Source organism: Plecotus auritus, assembly GCF_963455305.1.
Source record: "Plecotus auritus genome assembly, chromosome: 3".
In the NCBI taxonomy this organism is placed as follows: domain Eukaryota; kingdom Metazoa; phylum Chordata; class Mammalia; order Chiroptera; family Vespertilionidae; genus Plecotus; species Plecotus auritus.
In genome coordinates, this window is record NC_137772.1 from 102,495,216 (window position 1) to 102,514,831 (window position 19,616).

The 19,616-nt window shown below is 42.9% G+C and overlaps 1 protein-coding gene across 5 annotated transcripts in view; it reads left to right on the plus strand.

The window, feature by feature from the left end:
- The first annotated feature begins 2,356 nt into the window (after positions 1–2,356).
- Positions 2,357–19,616, plus strand: part of SACS (sacsin molecular chaperone) — a 125,767-nt gene continuing 108,507 nt past the window's right edge. For 3 of the 5 annotated variants that reach the window (XM_080662301.1, XM_080662302.1, XM_080662307.1), the window contains exon 1: positions 2,379–2,504. The gene's annotated coding sequence lies outside the window, so the exon portion shown is untranslated. Of the gene's footprint in view, positions 2,505–19,616 lie in introns of all 5 variants that reach the window. The other 2 variants (XM_080662304.1, XM_080662305.1) reach the window with 2 other exon arrangements.

The following is a 19,616-nucleotide window of genomic DNA, read 5'->3' on the forward strand; positions in this document are numbered from 1 at the left end:
AGGCTAGGTCGAGGACCCATCTTCCTATCTATATATAGTGCCATAGGACACACAGGGAGCAGTTTGAAGAACCACCTTTGATGAAAAAAGGATATACTTAAGAGAGAGCAAAGAAGCAATTGGAGTCACCCAGGCCTAGGGTAAAAAAAGCTTGCCTCTGTGTGGTGGCAAAACTGACACAGGGAAATGAGAAGTTAGAGGACATGGAGGTAGGATCATGAAGAGGAGGCCACACCACAGAGTGGTCTATACCTAGGAGGTCTCTGGCCCAGATAGCAGAGCTCCACATTCATCCTACAGTAGTTTCTTTGTCACCCAAATATGTCTTCTTGCTACCAGAGCTGAATGTGACTCAGCACTGTGTCACATTCCAAAGGATCTTAAACCTAGCTACAAAGAGGAGAAACAGGCATTTTTTTTTTTTAACTAAAGGTTTTCTCTTGATGAGGATACTGAAGACAGAATTACATTGCACAACTATGCTTCCCTAGCATGACTTCTGAAAAATTCATTTTCTAAATCTGTTTCCCAAAATGTTCACTCATTATGGAAACACTTCAGCTCTTCTCTCTTCTTCCTCTGACCTTCTCCAACCTCCCCAAGGCCTTTCAGCTGTATAGGGTTCACTTTTCTCAGGGTTCCTTGCTCCTGGAGATTTTTCTAGCTTGTTCAGCACTCTTAAACATCATGATCTAATTCTTTCCTAATCTTTTGCTGCTTGCATCTCAAAACCCCTACACTCAGCAAAACAAAATGATCTTTTTAGGGACCAGCTTTTCTTGGAAGGTGGAGGAATTATAAGTTCTCATAATTGAGAACATTTGGCTCTATGGGGCTCTGGTAGTACAAAGTTATGAGTAGATACTATGTGAAGTGAACAAGAAACTAAATATTACTATTTCAGTCCCTGGCATCTAGCTGAGTGCCAGTGTTCAATGAATTTGATGACAATGATGTTGATAGAATTGAGGCGGCTGCTGGAGGAGACAGGCTCACTTCCATAGGTACATGCCACCAAGGGCCTACACAACACCATGGTAAGAATCAGATAAAAGGGCTCCGCAAAGCACTATTTCTTTCTGATAAAAATTTGTTATATAGCAATTTTGTTAGAACAAGACATTGCCCTACTATCTCCTGGGAAATTATATGTATATCTGAATCTGTGAGTCAAGAATGGGAAGGAAACAGCAATAGATTTGGTGTCTGGTAGGGCTATACCACAGAGAGGCAAACAACTGCTTCTGAAGAGAATGATAACATTTGGGGCCTGCCTTCACCTTCCCTAGAAAAGATCAGGTTAGCCCTGACTGGTTTGGCTCATTGGATAGAGCGTCGGCCTGCGGACTGAGGGGTCCCAGGTTCGATTCTGGTCAAGGGCATGTACCTTGGTTGCGGGCACATCCCCGATGGGGCGTGTGCAGGAGGCAGCTGATCGATGTTTCTCTCTCATCGATGTTTCTAGCTCTCTACCCTCTCCCTTCCTCTCTGTAAAAAAAATAAATAAATAAAATATATTAAAAAAAAAAAAAAGATCAGGTTAGCTTTCTCAGGTCTGGAGTTTGCAGAGCGGAGTTAGATATTCTTCTCAGTGGTAACGAAACTGGGAACTTCAGTGTTCCAATAGATCTAGATAAGCCTCGATTCTAGATTTTCATTGATGAAATAGGCAGTTCTGCAGGATACTATCATGAGGAATACAATGCACCCAAAGGGAGTAGGGGGAGGGCTATTTACAAAAACAGGCTCTCTTGGTATTGCAAACCACCATTTGTAGGAAATAAGAACATAGAATTGTATTTGATTTATTGTCACACTATTTTTTATTATGAAATTGGCAATAACAATGACAACTTTAGAACATTTATAACTGCATAGCATTTCACAGTTTACAAAGCATTTTGAGTGAATGTCTTTTTTTAAACCTTTGGAACTTCATACCCAAATCCAAATAAAACACAAAAAAAGGTTTGTGAGCCATACCCTGCAATGTTATTGTATTTTTATCAGTGAGTGTGTAGCTGATATTTTTGAATTTAATTTTGGTAAATTATAGGATTTCCAGATTGGGCGTTGCCTGGTCACAACTCTTTATTTTCCACGAGTTAAATGAGACCCAAGATTGGTTTGTCCAAGGTCACACAGCTGGTGTTTAATAGAGCCAGTCTTGTTAGCCATGCCTACATACTAAAATTAATCTTTGCAATATGAAGAGAATAGAAAATGCACTTACTGTTATTTTAAAACATCAGCCTGAGCAATGATGCTGCCCTTTGCAGCATAACTGAAATGTAAGGTTGAGGGTAGTATTATCTCTTTAAGAAGAAAAAAAAAATGGCCACTGAGTGTGTGTTGTGGGGGAGGGGGGGCGGAGGAGGGAGAGCGCTGCTGATTGCGGCATCAGTGCATCCAGTGGGCCTGGACCCGGCAGCTGCAGTGGCAGCAACGCTGCGATCTGCTGATGTGACAAAGGAAAACAAAAGCATGGAGATGTGATGCTGACAGTAAGTATTTGAGGATCCATCTAGATAGCAAATGAGAAGGGAAAATGAAGAAGCCTATGGAAGTGAGCGGTCTCCACGGTGTGATGGGTCATTCAGTCCTGTGTGGGCTGGGCTGGAACCAGGTGGGTCAGTCACTGCAGTTTGTGGAGACCTTTGACCACTTTCCTAAGATGCTGGCCTTTATTAAAGGGTAGAGAATCTTTTTTAATGTGCTGTGCAGCAGTGAGTAGTGGATCCTTTGCAAAATTTGCAGGTTGGGCAGGCAGGCAGCCGGTTTGCTGGTGAGGCCCCAGCCATGGTGTTATTAGAGATCCACCTGGTCAAGGTGCTCAGACAGCCTGGCTTGTCATTTTAATTTCCACCCTGGGTTGCCCTATTTACTCACAATGGGTCAGTCTACTGCTATAAAACAGACTGTAGGGTCAAGAGTCCTGTAGAAAAAGAAAGTGGATTCTCAAAGTAGCTTATATTTTATTTTGTAGTAATTGTTCTCATTTTAACAGCATGCCCTTAAATGATTCCATATTTTATAGTTACCTTATGTATTAATATTTGAAAATTATGCTTTTACTTAAGAGCATTTTACTTATTTATTTTTATTCTAAGTGATCAGTAAATTGTTAGAAAAAAATATTCCAGTTTTAACAACGAAGTCTCTTGCTGTTGTTGTTTTTTTCTCTCTCCTTACTCCTTAAAACAAAATTGACACCTCAGTGAAGAATGCTATACCAGTATTTGCTTCTAACATATCAATTGTTTTGGCTTTAATTTTATCCTTTCTATGGATTGAAAGCCTGCTCTGTTTAAGTTAAAGGTGGAAAGCAGGTTAATTCCCAGCACAGCTGCCCGGAAGTTATACTGAATGGGAGCTTTTTATTTCTCCACCAATGCAGACAAAAGCAATTTGTCACATGAAAGGTGTTAACATAAGAAACATTCAAATATGTGAAGAATTTTTTGAGTTTATTTGAGCCAAACTGTCAACAATTGCCAGGAAGCAGACTCGCAGTGGATTGAGATAATGCTCCGGAGAATGGCAGTTTTGCACTTTATTTTATACATTACAATCAAAAGAGGAGACTAAATGTGTGTTAACATAAAAAAAAAACCATTGAAACCTGTACAGAATTTTGTAAGTTTATTTGAGCCTAACTGTCGTCATATGACAGGAAGCAGAACCTCAACGAATTGAGATAATGCTCTGGAGAATGGCGGGTTACATCTGTATTTATACACTAGAGACCCGGTGCATTGGGGGTAGGGGGGTATCCCTCAGCCCAGCCTGCACCCTCTCCAATCTGGGACCCTCGAGGGATGTCTGACTGCCCGTTTAGGCCCAATCCCGGTCAGATAGGGCCTAAAAGGGCAGTCAGACATCCCTCTCACAATCCAGGACTGCTGGCTCCCAACACCTCACCTGCCTGCCTGCCTGATTGCCCCCTAACCACTCCCCTGCCAGCCTGATCGATGCCTAACTGCTCCCATGCCGGCCCGATTGCCCCTAACTGCCCTTCCCTGCCGGCCTGGTCACCCCTAACTGCCCTCCCCTGTAGGCCTGGGTCCTCCCCAACTGCCCTCCCCTGCAGGCCTGATCGCCCTCAACTGCCCTCCCCTGCCAGCCATCTTGTGGCAGCCATCTTGTGTCCACATGGGGGAGGCCATCTTGGAGTGACAGTCAATTCACATATTACTCTTTTATTAGATAGGATTGCAATCAAAGGAAAGGGACTTGGGTGGGTTACATGAAATTCATTGGTGATAGATTATAAAGCAAAGTAGGGAAACCTCTTGGATAGGGTAAAAAGTGGAATGATGGACATATGCTTCTTTTACATAGATGAATACAGGATAGTTTTACATAATTAACAGTGGACAATTAACTTGATAACAATAACAATGAGGGAATGTTCTGGTGCCATTTGTTGTGCTCTGAGGGGTCCGGAAAAAAAGGGAAGTTACAAGTTACCCAGTCATTTCACCTGTATGTTATCTGGGCAAAAAGACAAATGGGCTCAGTAAAGATCTAAGTTGATCTTTGTCAGGAAAATACTGGCCTAGGACATGACTACCCACCATAACCTGTTTGTAGTTAAATATTTAATTTTCAGACCATCTTTTGTGGTTATTTTAGGTCTTTGAGTTTGTACAACGGCCATGCAGGCCTTCCCTGAACTAGTCAGGTTAGCATATGGCCCCTTTCGTCCACATGGGTTACATGAAATCCATTGGTGATAGATTAGGGAGGTGGGAGAAAGCAAAGTGGAGAAACCTCTGGGATTGGATAAAAAATAAAATAATAGACACATGCTTCTTTTACACAGGTGGGTGCAGGATAGTTAACAGTCAACAATGAACTCAATAACAATAAGGGGATTTGTGGTCTCTGCAGAGCTGTGCCTGTGCTTTGAGGGGTTGGAAAAAGGGAAATTACATTGTTTTTGCAAAGGCTTTTGTTAATCAAGCATATTACCTTAGATGCAAAAATTCAAAGGGACAGACTTAGTTAGGGTGAAGATTAACCTTTTTTAGGAAAAAATATTGCCTTAGGACATGATTACCCATCATAAACTGCTTTTAGTTAAAAAAAAAAAAAAGTTTCCACTTCAGACCACCTTTTGTGGTTACTTTAGGTTTCTGAGTTTGCAAGGCTGCCATGCAGGCCTTCCTTGAGCTAGTTACATTAACATGTGTCCTCTTTTCATCACAAAAGTAAATTATGAAAAGTAAAATTTTTACATTATTTTTTTAAACTACCCATTGATAACCAAATACATACTAGGTCAATGCATGGTTATTATGTCACAATGGTTTTATTTATGACTAACCAGCTTCCTTTCCCTAATCTTGCCTGGAAGTTTTACTTCATGCATGGACCAATGACATCCAGATCCTTTTCATTTTTCCTTTGTGGCTACTCCTTTCATCCTATCTTTACCTTACTTGGCTTTTGGGATGGCCAATTTCCTCCCTTTGTCTCTAGATCGAGACTTCTTCAGTATCCTTTTCAAACAAGCTCTAGGTAAATATTCCATATTCCCATATTTTTCTTGTACCTTGCTTGGTTTGTAAGATCTTTTCCATGATTAATGTTAGACAGACATGAGCAGGGCAAGGATGATGGGCTAGGTATAGAAACTCATCAGGGCAGAAAGCCCCTGATGCCTAGCAAGGGAAAAACTGGGAAAATAAGAACCTCACTCCCAGGGTAACCTAACCTTCCCTAGCATGTCATTGGTCATGTAGTTTGGACCCCTGATTTTTCATATTGCTGGTCAGGTGGCTTATATCCCCTGACATTTTCCTTCCTAAAGATAACATCTAGGCCTCAGTTGTATTTCAGTTCCAGGCCCAGAAAAGCCACAAAACTAGACAAGTGATGTGGCCTTGACTTCCTCAGGAACAGCTACATTTACTAATGACCCCCTTCCCTGGCACTGACCAATCGGTGGAGACCATGACCTTGAAAAAGCACACCTGGAAAGTGGGTGAATATTCTATTGAGACACTCACCTGAGACCTCCCCTAAGATTTCCACCTTCAAGAGAGCGATAAATAAGCTCAGGACAAAGGACCCAGTGCTCACTCTCCCTCCAAGGAGCACACCCGTGCCATTCCCTTCTCCTTCTCCTTCCCCCACAGGCATGTATTCCCTAATCTATAAGGGATCCCTTTCACTAAAAGATCAATGAGCATATCCTTGGGTGAAGATTAGAAAGACACACAAATTTTATCTTTGAAGGTATAAATTGAGATTTTAAAGGTAAACCCAAGACAGAGGAGCTTCTATTCCAGTTCTAGCTGCCCCCAAGCCCCTGCATCCCTCAATTAGCTCTGCTGGTTGATATTCTGCAAGCTGGGGCTAGGTTAACTCAATTTAATATATGCTATAAAAATATATGTGTCTTTTTATTACCTGGAAATTGGCCAAAGTGACTAAATTATTCACTATTTATTGAATACTTTCTGCATCCATGGCCCTGAATCTGACCAAGTAGCAGAGTCAAAGATGAATAAGACATCCTTAAGGAAGTTTAGTAGACCAGGAATCCTATATAATAAAGAGGTAATATGCAAATTGACCCTCATGCCCTCACAAGATGGCTGCCCCACGTCATCACAAGATGGCTGCCACAATATGGCTGCCCCTACATCGTCACAAGATGGCCAGCAGGGGAGGGCAGTTGGGGGCAATTGGGCTGGCAGGGGAGCAGTTAGGTGTCAATCAGGCCAGCAGGGGAGCAGTTAGGGGATGATCAGGCTGGCAGGCAGAAGCGGGTTAGGGGCAATCAGGCAGGCGGGCAGGCAAGTGGTTAGGAGCCAGCAGTCCTGGATTGTGAGAGGGATGTCTGACTGCCGGTTTAGGCCCAATCCTGCAGGGGTCCCAGATTGGAGAGGGTGCAGGCTGGGCTAAGGGACATGACCCCCGCCTCATGAATTTTGTGCACCAGGCCTCTAGTATTTGAATAACACAGAAGCCACTTAAAACATTAAGGGAATACATTATACATTTTTAAAATTAAATTTGAAATACAATATCTTTTCTCTTGTACATTTTACATGAATATATTTAATTATACACACACACCCCTTTAGCTTCACCTTGGTGCTCTATAAAGTGCATTTATGTGCATATTAAGTTACAGGACAAATAGTGGTTGCAGTGACCATGATCTTTTTCGCAACAGAAGTCCTTGCTGATTCATGTTTGTCTGGAGAGCAAGATGATTATTCTGAGGGTGATTCCAGTAGAGGCTTTCTGTGGGCCAGAAGTATGTCTGTATTTGGCTTCTTGTTTTTATAATGTTAGAGATATTCAAGGGTAAATTTTTCCTACATCACAAAGGATTTAGCCATCTATAAACTTGTTTCATCAAACATGATAAAAAGTAACACTGTTGTTTAATTCCTGCATTTAGATGAATGTGTATCCCATTCTCAGGAGATACATAAAGGTAGTTTTGGCTGTAATTTTTGCTATAAATGAGTTAAAGGACTGTTCTAGGAAAACTAAAGCTATTATAATAGGTAAAGCCTCAAAGGATGTGCCTCTGAACCCTGTGGCACTAAAAATAGTGAAAGTGGGAGTAACCACCCAAGACATCCTTGCTTTCTCCAGAACACAGTCTCCTTTCTCCCCTGCCCCATGGGGAGGGGATTTTTCTAGTTCTAAGACTATACAGAAAGGATGCAGTTCTGAAATTTAACAAACATCTGTAAACAAAGCGCAAGTACACCATACATCATATAGAGATTAAACATTTATATAATCTTATAAGTGATCACCCTGATAAGTACTCATTTGACACCATATGTAGTTATTATAATACTAGAGCTAGGTGCACAAATTTGTGCATGGATGGGGTCCCTTGGCCTGGCCAGCGATCGGAGGCAATTGTGGCCATCTCGTCCAGTCCTGATTGGGGCCAATCATGGCCGGCCGGCTGGGGCAGAGACCACGGGAGGTTGGCCAGCTGGGTGAGGTTGGCAATGGTAGTGCACTGTCTACCAGGGGCAGCTCCTGCATTGAGCATCGGCCTCCTGGTGATTAGTGTGCATCATAGCTACCAGCCTGTTGTCTGGTTGTAACAGTCATGTAGGCTTTTATATATGTTCTAGAGGCCCGGTGCATGAAAATTCATGCACTGGAGGGGGGTCCCTCAGCCCAGCCTGCCCCCTCTCACAGTCCAGGAGCCCTCAGGGGTGGGAGGCGACCCGGCGATCAGGGGAAGGCGACGCCCCCAGCACAACTCCGCTGCTCCCACTGCCAGCAGTGCAAGCCTCGGCCAGCCCTGGTTACCTGAGCCTCGGATGGCCCTGGGTGGTTGGGCAGCTGCCATCTGAGGCTTGCCTGCACCTTGGGCCGGCCCTGGGTGTCTGGGCAGCCACAATCCGAGGCTTGCCTGTGCCTTGGGCGTCGGCTGGGCAGCCGCCATCCGAGGCTTGCCTGCACCTCGGGCTGGTCCTGGGAGGCTGGGCAGCTGCCACCTGAGGCTTGCCTGCACCTTGGGCCAGCCCTGGGTGGCTGGGGGGCTGAGGGGACTGGGGGACTCCGGAGGCAGGCATGTGAAGCAGCTGGACCCCCCCTGGTGGGGCTGAGGGGACTGGGTGCCTCCATCTTGTGGCTATGGGTACCACCATATTTGAGGGCATGGCAATCAATTAACATATTCCTTCCTTATTGTCTGTGGATGCCTCCATCTTTGTGAGGGCGTGACAGTCAATTAGCATATTCCCTCTTTATTAGATGGGATTACTAGAGGCCCAGTGCATGGGATTTGTGTACTGGTGGGGGTGTGGCCTGGGGGGATTGGCCCACTGTGGGAGCACCATGCACCCCAGTCAGCCAAGCGGCTTTGAACCCATGTTTTTGAGCGGTGATCCCATGGTTGGAGCACACTGACCACCAAGGGGCAGCTCGTGCATTGAGTGTCTACCCCCTGGTGGTCAGTGCGCGTCATAGCGACTGGTTGACCGGCCATTCTGGTCATTCAGCTATTTGGTCACTGGGCTTTTATTATATAGGATTGACTATATTACCTATGCTGTACTTTCATCCTTGTGATATAACATCAAGGACATCTTGAAGAGGATCAAGTACTAGGGATAGCTCATGATTATATTTTTATCCCATCCCTACATGAAACACCTTCTTTTCATTCTCTTGGGTGACAGCCAGGCATCTGCATGCTAGTTCCTAGGAAGTTTGATGTGTCACCCTTCTCCCTGGTGGGGTCTTATTATTTTCCCCTTAGAGACCTCTTCATCTTCTCACACTCTTCTCCCTGCCTACCTCTGCCATGGATGGCTTTGGGTTAAGGGAACATCACCAATCCTATCTAATAAAAGAGAAACATGCAAATTGACCATACCTCTGCTACGCCCACAAGCCATGCCCACCAGCCAATTAGAAGTGAGTATGCAAATTAACCCAACAAATATGGTGGCAGCCATGGAGCTGGAGCAAGCAGAAGGCTTGGGTTGCCCCCAGCAATGGAGGAAGCCAAGCTTCCCGCCCGCCCTGGCAGGCCCTGGCCTCCACTCAAGGCTACAAAGTTTCAATTATAGAAGATAAATAAATCCCAACAAAGATGGAAGTGGCCACAGAGCTGGAGCCAGCCAGAGGATGCCCCTGGCAATGGAGGAAGCCAAGCTTCCTGCCTGCCCTGGCTTGCGCTGGCCTCTTCTCAAAGCTACAAAGTTTCAATTGTAGAAGATAAATAAACCCCAGATACCAGGGCCTCCGCTTGGGTTGCCGGGGGGTGTGGCTGGCCTGAGAACCACCACAGGCCCCTAGCTCAGGCTGCCCCATACCCCAAGGGAACCTCCACCCTGATCCGGGACACCCTTCAGGGCAAACCAGCCGGCCCCCACCCATGCACCAGGACTCTATCCTATCTAATAAAAGAGTAATATGCAGATTAACCGTCACTCCAACACACAAGATGGATGCCCCCATGTGGTCAAAGATGGCTGCCCCCATGTGGACACAAGATGGCCACCACAAGATGGCCAGCAGGGGAGGCCTGGGAGGGACCAGGCCTGCAAGGGAGGGCAGTTAGGGGGGACCAGGCCTTCAGGGGAGGGCAGTTAGGGGCAATCAGGCTGGCAGGGAAGCAGTTAGGCATCAATCAGGCTGGCAGGGGAGTGGTTAGGGGGTGATCAGGCTGGCAGGCAGAAGCGGTTAGGGGCAATCAGGAAGGCAGGCAGGCGAGCAGTTGGGAGCCAGCAGTCCTAGATTGTAAGAAGGATGTCCAACTGCCCGTTTAGGCCCGATCCTACTGGGATTGGGCCTAAACGGGCAGTCGGACATCTCTCAAGGGGTCCCAGATTGGAGAGGGTGCAGGCTGGGCTGAGGGACACCCCTCCCATGCACGAATTTCGTGCACCGGGCCTCTAGTTACTTATATAATGGTTATGATTTAAGCCCTGAGTCTCTAGGCTGTTTCTGCTTCAAGTAGGATAACTCAAAAAATTGTTCACTTCACGTGAAGCTGGCATGTTTTGTTCCTAGTCCTTAAATGAGGTTATATATATAGTGCCAAATCTGACTATGGGAAAAGTCCAGGTTGCCAAAATAGGATATTTTCACTGGGAAAGTGAAGAGGTTACTGAATAAACACACTTGCTTCTATTAGCCATGGGTGACTCCTTCAGGTTTCAGAGCCAAATGAACGGATTCCACAACTGGTAGGATAGCTGGCCAAGGCCCATTACCTAATGGAAATTACAGAGCATCTATTGTTTGAGCCCATGCTGCATATGAGGAGGACATAAATCCATGTGCGGAGAATATCATGAACACATTATGTGTCACTGCATGTGTTCAAGAATATCACATGAGCAAAAAGAGTGCCTCCAATATTTGCAAAAACTGTCAATAGTTTTCTAAGTCCTTTCTGATGTAGTTCAAGTTGGTCATTATGAAGATCTGCAGGTTTCACAGACGAGGAACATTGGGCACAGGGAGCTTATGTGATTCTCAAGTTGTGGTCTCCACCATATCACCCTATCCTCAGAATGATATGGTGAGGAGGCAGCTTTCTTTCCCTTGGTGAAGGCCTGAGGAGACAAAGAAACAATATATAAATGCCTAAATTGTGTCAGGTACTTAATAGCAGGGAATAAGGTCAGAGGTGGGAGTCAGAGGTCCTGTGCTTAAGTACTAGTATGGGATGTCACTTGACATTTCTGTATACCAATTTTCTTATCTGTAAAATGGAATTAACAATTTCCTACCAATCACTAGGCACTAATGATATCTATGAAATCACATTAGCAAATTAAAAGTACCATATCTCTACAAAATCTTACTATACTGCATTTTAATTTTACTGTCAGTAACATATTAACTGTATATAAAATTTAGGATATACTAATGTTTTTGGCCATGTTAATGTACTACATTAATACAAAATTATTGTGAAAGCAGGAAAAATTGCCAACTTAACCACATCATGATTAATTTAATGTCTTATTCAGGAACTGTCATATAATCAGTAAGATAAAAAAATTATTTTTGTGGTTTAAAATAATAAAAATGAAATAGAACTAAATGTATATTAATTATAAGCAGAGATCATCTTTGCATATTTAGAATGTTTAATTAATATCTATTTATTAATCATTAGAATATTTAATATCCATTTTTTGGTGAGTGTGTGTGTGTGTGTGTGTGTGAAATCACAAATTAGTAAATATACAAAAGACATTATAATATTTCTTTTGTCTATATTTTTTAATCTTGAAATAGCACACTGTAATTATGAGAATAAATAAAATAATATATAGTAAATACTTTGTGAATGTTGATGTGCTCTCTACACATTTCAGTACTATTATATAAAAAACTAGAGGCCCGATGCATGAAATTTGTGCAAGGGTCTTGGCCCTTTCAGCCAAGGTGGCTTGCCTAGGCCCTCGCAGCCCCAGCTTCTTCCAGTCTAATTAGCATATTATGCTTTTATTCTTATAGATGAACCAGCAAATATAAAGCATAGGCAGCAAATATGCTTTATTCAATTGGCTGTCCAGTCTAATTAGCATATTACACTTTTATTATTAAGACGGACTGGTTTATTAGAACTAATGGTCTAGAGCTACTGTTGGAGCTGTCACTTACTATTTTTTTAAAAAAAATCTTCATTGTTAAAAGTATTACGTATGTCCCCCCTTTTCCCCATTGACCCCTTCTAATACGCCCCTGCCCCCACCTCCCACCCCCTTGCCTCAGGCCTCACCACCCTAATGTCTGTGTCCATGGATTATGCACATATGCATACAAGTTCTTTGGTTAATCTCTTCCCACCCACGCACCCACCCCTGCCTTACTTCTGAGATTCCACATTCTCTTCCATGCTTCTGTGTCTCTTGATCTCTTTTTGTTTATCAGTTTATTTTGTTCATTAGAGTCCACATATGAGTGAGATCATGTGATACTTGTCTTTCTCTGACTGGCTTATTTCACTTAGCCTGTGTCACTTTCTTGGTGTAACCTTGCAATGGCATAGTGCTGCAAGAGGCCTGTGATGGAGTGCACACTGTCTCCCTCTACACGGTGACTGCAGAGGTAGAGTTCACAAAGACTGACATCTTTGTGACATCCCTGTAGACTGGTCCGGGGAACTTATGTAACCTCTTGCCCTGCTCTATACCCCTATAGTCTGGGCATGTCCTTTAACCTCTTTGAGCTTCAGTCTCAACCTATAAAATAGGGAAACTGTCTAGTCTACCTCTTTTAAAAGTTGTCTTAAGAATCACATGAGACAATGTATGTAATTATAAAGAATGACATGAATATAAGGTACTATTATTTAGACACCATGGGCAGAATAGATTAAAAAGGGTTTACCAGTACCATTTGGATCATTTGAAGACTAAGCAATACTTTGGAAAGTTGGGAAATAAGTTTTCATGGACTGTTTCACAAGGTGTAGGACACATGTCCTGATAATGCTGAGAGAGTGATTGGTGTTTAGGGAAGAAGTAGGTGCTACTCAGGTAGGCATCAAAAAAATGAGAACATGCAGTGAATATGCCAATCTGTTCTTTCCTTGTCTCCTCTCCATTTCCCGTGTCCTCTCTTCTATCTTCCTTTTAAAAACTTTATTACATAGACTCCATATTCCATTCTTAACTAATGGCTATTATAACATGAAAAATATTAAAGACATTTTAATAGTTACCATAATTTTAATATGTTGTATTTATTTATTTATATATTTATTTATTTATTTGTTATTTTTAAAATTTTATCTTTATTGTTTAAAGTATTACAGATGTCCCCTTTTCTTTTCCCCATTGACCCCTTCCTCCCCATTCTTTTCCCCTCCCCAGGTTTTCACCCCACTATTGTCTGTGTCCATGGGTTATGCATATCTACACTAATAAAAGAGTAAGATGCAAATTGACCTTAACTTTGTGATGCCCACCAGCCAATCAGGAGTGAGTATGCAAATTAACCCAACAAAGATGGCGGGTTAGTTTGCATATGCAGGCACCAAGCAGCTGGGGTGGGACCCTTGCATGGTCGCCATGGTGATGATGCAGGCATTCCGCACCACCCCAGCCACTCCGGGCCTCTGGGCAGTGTGGGAAGGAGGAAAGGCAGCTCTGGCCAGAGCAAAGGCGGTGCCAGCAGCCAGGGGAAGGAAGGCCCATTCTGGCACTAATCTTCATGCATCAGGCTTCTAGTATGCATATAAGTTCTTTGGTTGATCTCTTCCCACCCACCCCCCTTCCCTCTGAGAATCCTCAGTCTGTTGCATGTTTCCATGCCTCTGGAAGATCTATTGTGTTTGTTAGATCATTAGATTCCACATATAACTGAGATCATGTGATACTTGTCTTTCTCTGATGGGCTAATTTCACTTAGTATAACACTCTCCAGGTCCCTCCATGCTGTCTCAAAGGTTAAGAGATCCTTCTTTTTTATACCTGCATAGCATACCATGGTGTAAATGTACAACAGGTTTTTTATCCACTCATCTACTGATGGGCACTTGGGCTGTTTCCAGATCTTAGCTATGGTAATAACGCTGCTATGCATATAGGGGTGCCATTCTTTCTGATTGGTGTTTTAGGCTCCTTAGGATATATTGCTAGAAGTGGGATCACTGGGTCAAATGGCAATTTCATTTCTTATTTTTATCTTTATTTTTTTTAAATATATTTTTATTGACTTTAGAGAGGAAGGGAGAGGGAGAGAGAGAAACATCAATGATGAGAGAGAATCATTGATCAGCTGCCTGCTGCATGCCCCACATTGGGATCCTGCAACCTGGGGATATGCCCTGACCCGGAATCAAACCATGACTTCTTGGTTCATCTATAATAATAAAAGAGTAATATGCTAATTAGACCAGACGTCCTTCTGGACAACCTTCCAGATGAAGCCAGGGCTGCGAGGGAAGCCGGTGCCGGCAGGCAGGGGAAGGAAGGCCTACTCTTGCACAGATTTCATGCATTGGGCCTATAGTAGGTCAATAATCAACCATTGAGCCATGCTGGCTGGGCCATTTTTTGAGCATGCTCTACACTATTTTCTATAGTGGCTGTACCAGTCTGCATTCCCATCAGCAGTGTAATAGGGTTCCTTTTCCTCCACAACCTCGCCAGCACTTGTTTGTTGATTTATTGGTGGTAGCCATTCTGGCAGGTATGAAGTGGTATCTCATTGTGGTTTTAATTTTCATCTCTCTGATAATTAATGACATTAAGCATTTTTTGATATGTCTCATGGCCATTTGTATATCTTCTTTGGAAGAAATGTCTATTTAGGGCCTCTGCCCATTTTTTCATTGGATTGTTTGCCCTCCTTTTGTTTAGTTGTATGAGAACTTTATACATTTTGGAAATTAACCACTTATCAAATGTATTATTGGCAAATATGTTTTCCCATACAGTGGGTTCCCTTTTTATTTTGATTCTTGTTTCTTTTGCTGTGTAGAAGCTTTTCATTTTGATGTAGTCCCAATTGTTTATTTTTCCCTTTGTTTCTTGTGCTGTACGTGTTGTATCTGCGAAATTTTTGCTATGTGAAATGCCTGATATTTTGCTGCCTATGCTTTATTCAAGAATATATATAGTTTCAAAACTTACATTTAATTCTTTTTTTAAATAAAACTTTATTGTTCAGATTATTACAGATGTTCCTCTTTTTCCCCCCCATAGCTCCCCTCCACCCAATTCCGTCCCCCACCGCCCCATGCCCTTACCCCCCACCACTGTCCTCATCCATAGATGTAAGATTTTTGTCCAATCTCTTCCCACACCCCTCACATCCCCTCCCCCCGAGAATTGTCAGTCCACTCCCTTTCTATGCCCCTGATTCTATTATATTCACCAGTTTATTCTGTTCATCAGACTTTTTATTCACTTGATTTTTAGATTCACTTGTTGATAGATATGTATTTGTTGTCACTTTGTTGTTCATAATTTTTATCTTTACCTTTTTCTTCTTCTTCCTCTTCTTAAAGAATACCTTTCAGCATTTCATATAATCCTGGTTTGGTGGTGATGAACTCCTTTAGCTTTTTCTTGTCTGTGAAGCTCTTTATCTGACCTTCAATTCTAAATGATAGCTTTGCTGGGTAGAGTAATCTTGGTTGTAGGTTCTTGCTCTTCATCACTTTGAATATTTCTTGCCACTCCCTCCTGGCCTGCATAGTTTCTGTTGAGAAATCAGCTGACAGTCATATGGGTGCTCCCTTGTAGGTAACTAACTGTTTTCCTCTTGCTGCTATCAAGATTCTCTCTTTGTCTTTTTCCCTTGGCATTTTAATTATTATGTGTCTTGGTGTGGTCCTCTTTGGATTTCTTTTGTTTTGGGTTCTATGCACTTCCTGGACTTGTAAGTCTATTTCTTTCACCAGGTAGGGAAAGTTTTCTATCATTATTTCTTCTAATAGGTTTTCAATATTTTGCTCTCTCTCTTCTTCTGGCACCCCCATAATTCAGATGTTGGTATGCTTGAAGTTGTCCCAGAGGCTCCTTGCACTATCTTCATATTTTTGGATTCATTTTTCTGTTTTTCTGGTTGGGTGTTTTTTGCTTCCTCATATTTCAAATCTTTGGGTTGATTCTTTGGGTCCTCTAGTCTACTGTTGAATTTCTGTATAATATTCTTTATTTCAGACAGTGTATGCTTAATTTCTGACTGGTCCTTTTCCAATTTTTTTTTTCTTTTTTTGGCATTCTCATTAAGATCCTTGAAGGTCTCACTAAGTTTCTCGGAGGTTTCTAGAAGATTCTTGAGTAACCTTATAACTGTGGTTTTGAACTCTATATCCAGTAGTTTGCTTTCCTCCATTTCTTTCATTCGTGACATGTTTCTTTGTCTCTGCATTTTGGCTGCTTCCCTGTGTTGATGGAGTGGCTTTGTGTGGTAGTGACCTATAGGGCCCAGTGGCTCAGCCTCCCCAATCACCTGAGGTGGACACTCTTGGTGAACCCCTTTGTGGGCTGTTTGCACAGTCTTGTTGTAGTTAAGCCTTGATTGCTGTTGGTACACTGGGAGGAATTGACCTCCAGGCCAATTGGCTATGAGGACCCGCTGTGTCTATAATGGAAGAACTGCTGTGCTAGAGACACCCTTATGGGGCAGGACTTGATTCAGTGGGGCTTTGGTGCTCACTGAGTCTGCCTCTTGAGTGTGTCACTTATGGATGTGAGGAGTTGAAATCTGGTATCGTCTCACACTGACCATTAGGTACACTGGCTCCTGGATCTCCCAGGAGGTGCAAGTCAGCTATAGCCTGAGGCCACCCAGCAGGAGTTACAGATTTCTCCTCTTTGTTTGGGGTTTGGAAGTTTTGGAGCTGTCTGACCGAGCTGCAATTTGTTAGGTTAAGCTGTGAAAGGGCAGGCCATTTATATGCAAAAGCCACTGTGCACAGTTTGGGTGGGTTTGTAAATTGGGTGGGGCGGGGTCTCTGGGAATCACCAGGGTGTAGTAAACAGCGATGGCTGCCAGTCAGCCAACTCTGTGTCTCCACGTCTCCGCGTCCCGCACCCCAGCGCAGTAAACAATGATTCCTGCAAGCACCTCTGCAAGAAAGCCACCCTCACTTTCCGACTTGATGCCAGACAGTCTAGCTCAGGGGTGGGCAAACTTTTTGACTCGAGGGCCACAATGGGTTCTTAAATTGGACTGGAGGGCGGGAACAAAAGCATGGATGGAGTGTTTGTGTGAACTAATATAAATTCAAAGTAAAGAAGTGGAGGGGAGAGCAAGAGAACCGGATAGAACAGCCAAATCTGGCCCGCAGGCCGTAGTTTGCCCAAGGCTGGTCTAGCTTCTCCCCGTAGGAGTCTAGGTCCCCAGATTCTCTCCAGAAACTTGAGTTCAGAGCAGTAGGGAGCTGGTATTCATTCCTGATTGAAAAAACACAGCGCACCCAGTCGCCAGCCTGATTCGCACGCCTCCGTACCTCTGCTTTTCCACGCCTCTGCACATCCTACCCAGTCTCAATGCTCTTTTTTCTTTCCTTCTAGTTGTAGAACTTCTACTCAGCCAGCTTTCCCATGGTTCTGGGTGATAGTCGTTTTTGTCTTTTAGTTGTAGTTTTGGTGTGGTTGTGAGAGGCAGCACGTACAGGTGTATACCTTATGCCGCCATCTTGGTTTTCCACATTTAATTCTTTTATCCATTTTCAGTTTATTCTTGTGTATGGTGTAAGTTAATGGCCTAGTTTCACTTTTTTGCAGGTACCTGTCCAATTATCCCATCATCATTTATTGAAGAGACTGTCTGACTCCGTTGTATGCTCTTGCCTCCTTTGTCAAATATTAATTGAACATAATGGTTTGTTTTAATTTGTGGGTTCTCTGTTCTGATATATTGATCTATATTCCTGTTCCTGTGCCTGTACCAGGCTGTTTTGATTACAGTGACTTTGTAGTATAACTTGATATCTGGTATTGTGATTCCTCCAACTTTGTTCTGCTTTCTCACAATTGTGTAGCTATTCTGGGTCTTTTTTGGTTCTGTATAAATTTTTGGAGTGTTTGTTCTAGATCTGTGGAATATGCTGTTGGTATTTTAATGGGGATTGAATTGAATCTATAGACTGCTTTGGGTAGTATGGACATTTTAATGATGTTGATTCTTCCAATTCATGAACATGGTACATTCTCCCACTTGTATATATCTTCTTCTATCTCTTTTTTCAACATTCTGTAGTTTTCCAAGTACAAATCTTTTATCTGCTTGGTTATCTGTCTGCTTGGTCCCCCCTAACCACTCACCTGCCTGCCTGATTGCCCTAATAAATATCACATTATTGCACTCATTTGTGGATTATAATGAACAACATAAACTGATGAACAAAAACAGATCCAGAGACAGAGAAGCATCGATCAAATGCTCAAACCTCAGAGGGAAGGTAGGGGAGGGTGGGGGTAAGGGGTAGAGATCAACCAAAGGACTTGTATGCATGCATATAAGCCCAACAAATGGACACAGACAACGGTGGGGGGGGTGGTTAGGGCATGAGTGGGGGCGTGGGCAATGGGGCGATAAGGATACATATGTAATACCTTAATCAATAAAGGAAAAAAAAAGTGGTGAATGTTCCTGTTCTTAGGGGAAATGCTTTAATTTTTGCCCATTGAGTATGATGTTGGCTGTAGGTTTGTCATATAGGCCTTTATTATTGTCACTTTGCTGAGAGTTTTAATCAAAAATGGGTGTTGGATTTTGTTGAATGCTTTTTTTGCATCAATTGATATGATCATTTGATTTTTTTACTGATTAAGGTATTACATATGTGTGCTTATACCCCCATTCCCCCCCTCCACCCACTCCCACTTGTGCACTGACTCCCCCTAGTGTCTGTGCCCATTGGTTAGGCTTATATGCATGCATACAAGTCCTTTGGTTGATCTCTCCCCCTTATCCCCACCATCCCCTGCCTTCCCTCTGAGGTTTGATGGTCTCAGCGATGCTTCTCTGTCTCTGCATCTGTTTTCATCAGTTTATGTTGTTCATTATAGTCCACAAATGAGTTAGATCATGTGATATTTATTTTTCTCTGACTGACTTATTTCGCTTAGCATAATGCTATCCAGGTCCATCCATGCTGTTGCAAATGGTAGGGAGTTCCTTTCTTTTTACAGCAGCATAGTATTCAATTGTATAGATGTACCACAGTTTTTTAATCCACTCATTTGCTGATGGGCACCAGTCTGTTTCCAAATCTTTGCTATGGTAAACTGTGCTGCTATGAACATAGGGGTGCATATATCCATTCAGATTGGTGTTTCTAGTTTCTTGGGATATATTCCTAGAAGTGGGATCACTGGGTCAAATGGGAGTTCCATTTTTAATTTTTTGAGGAAACTCCATACTGTTTTCCACAGTGACTGCACCAGTCTACATTCCCACCAGCAGTGCACGAGGGTTCCTTTTTCTCCACATCCTGGCCAGCACTTGTCATTTGTTGATTTGTTGATGATAGCCATTCTGAAAGGTGTGAGTTGGTACCTCATTGTCATTTTGATTTGCATCTCTCAGATGATTAGTGACTTTGAGCATGTTTTCATATGTCTCTTGGCCTTCTGTATGTCCTCTTTTGAAAAGTATCTATTTAGGTCTGTTGCCCATCTTTTGATTGG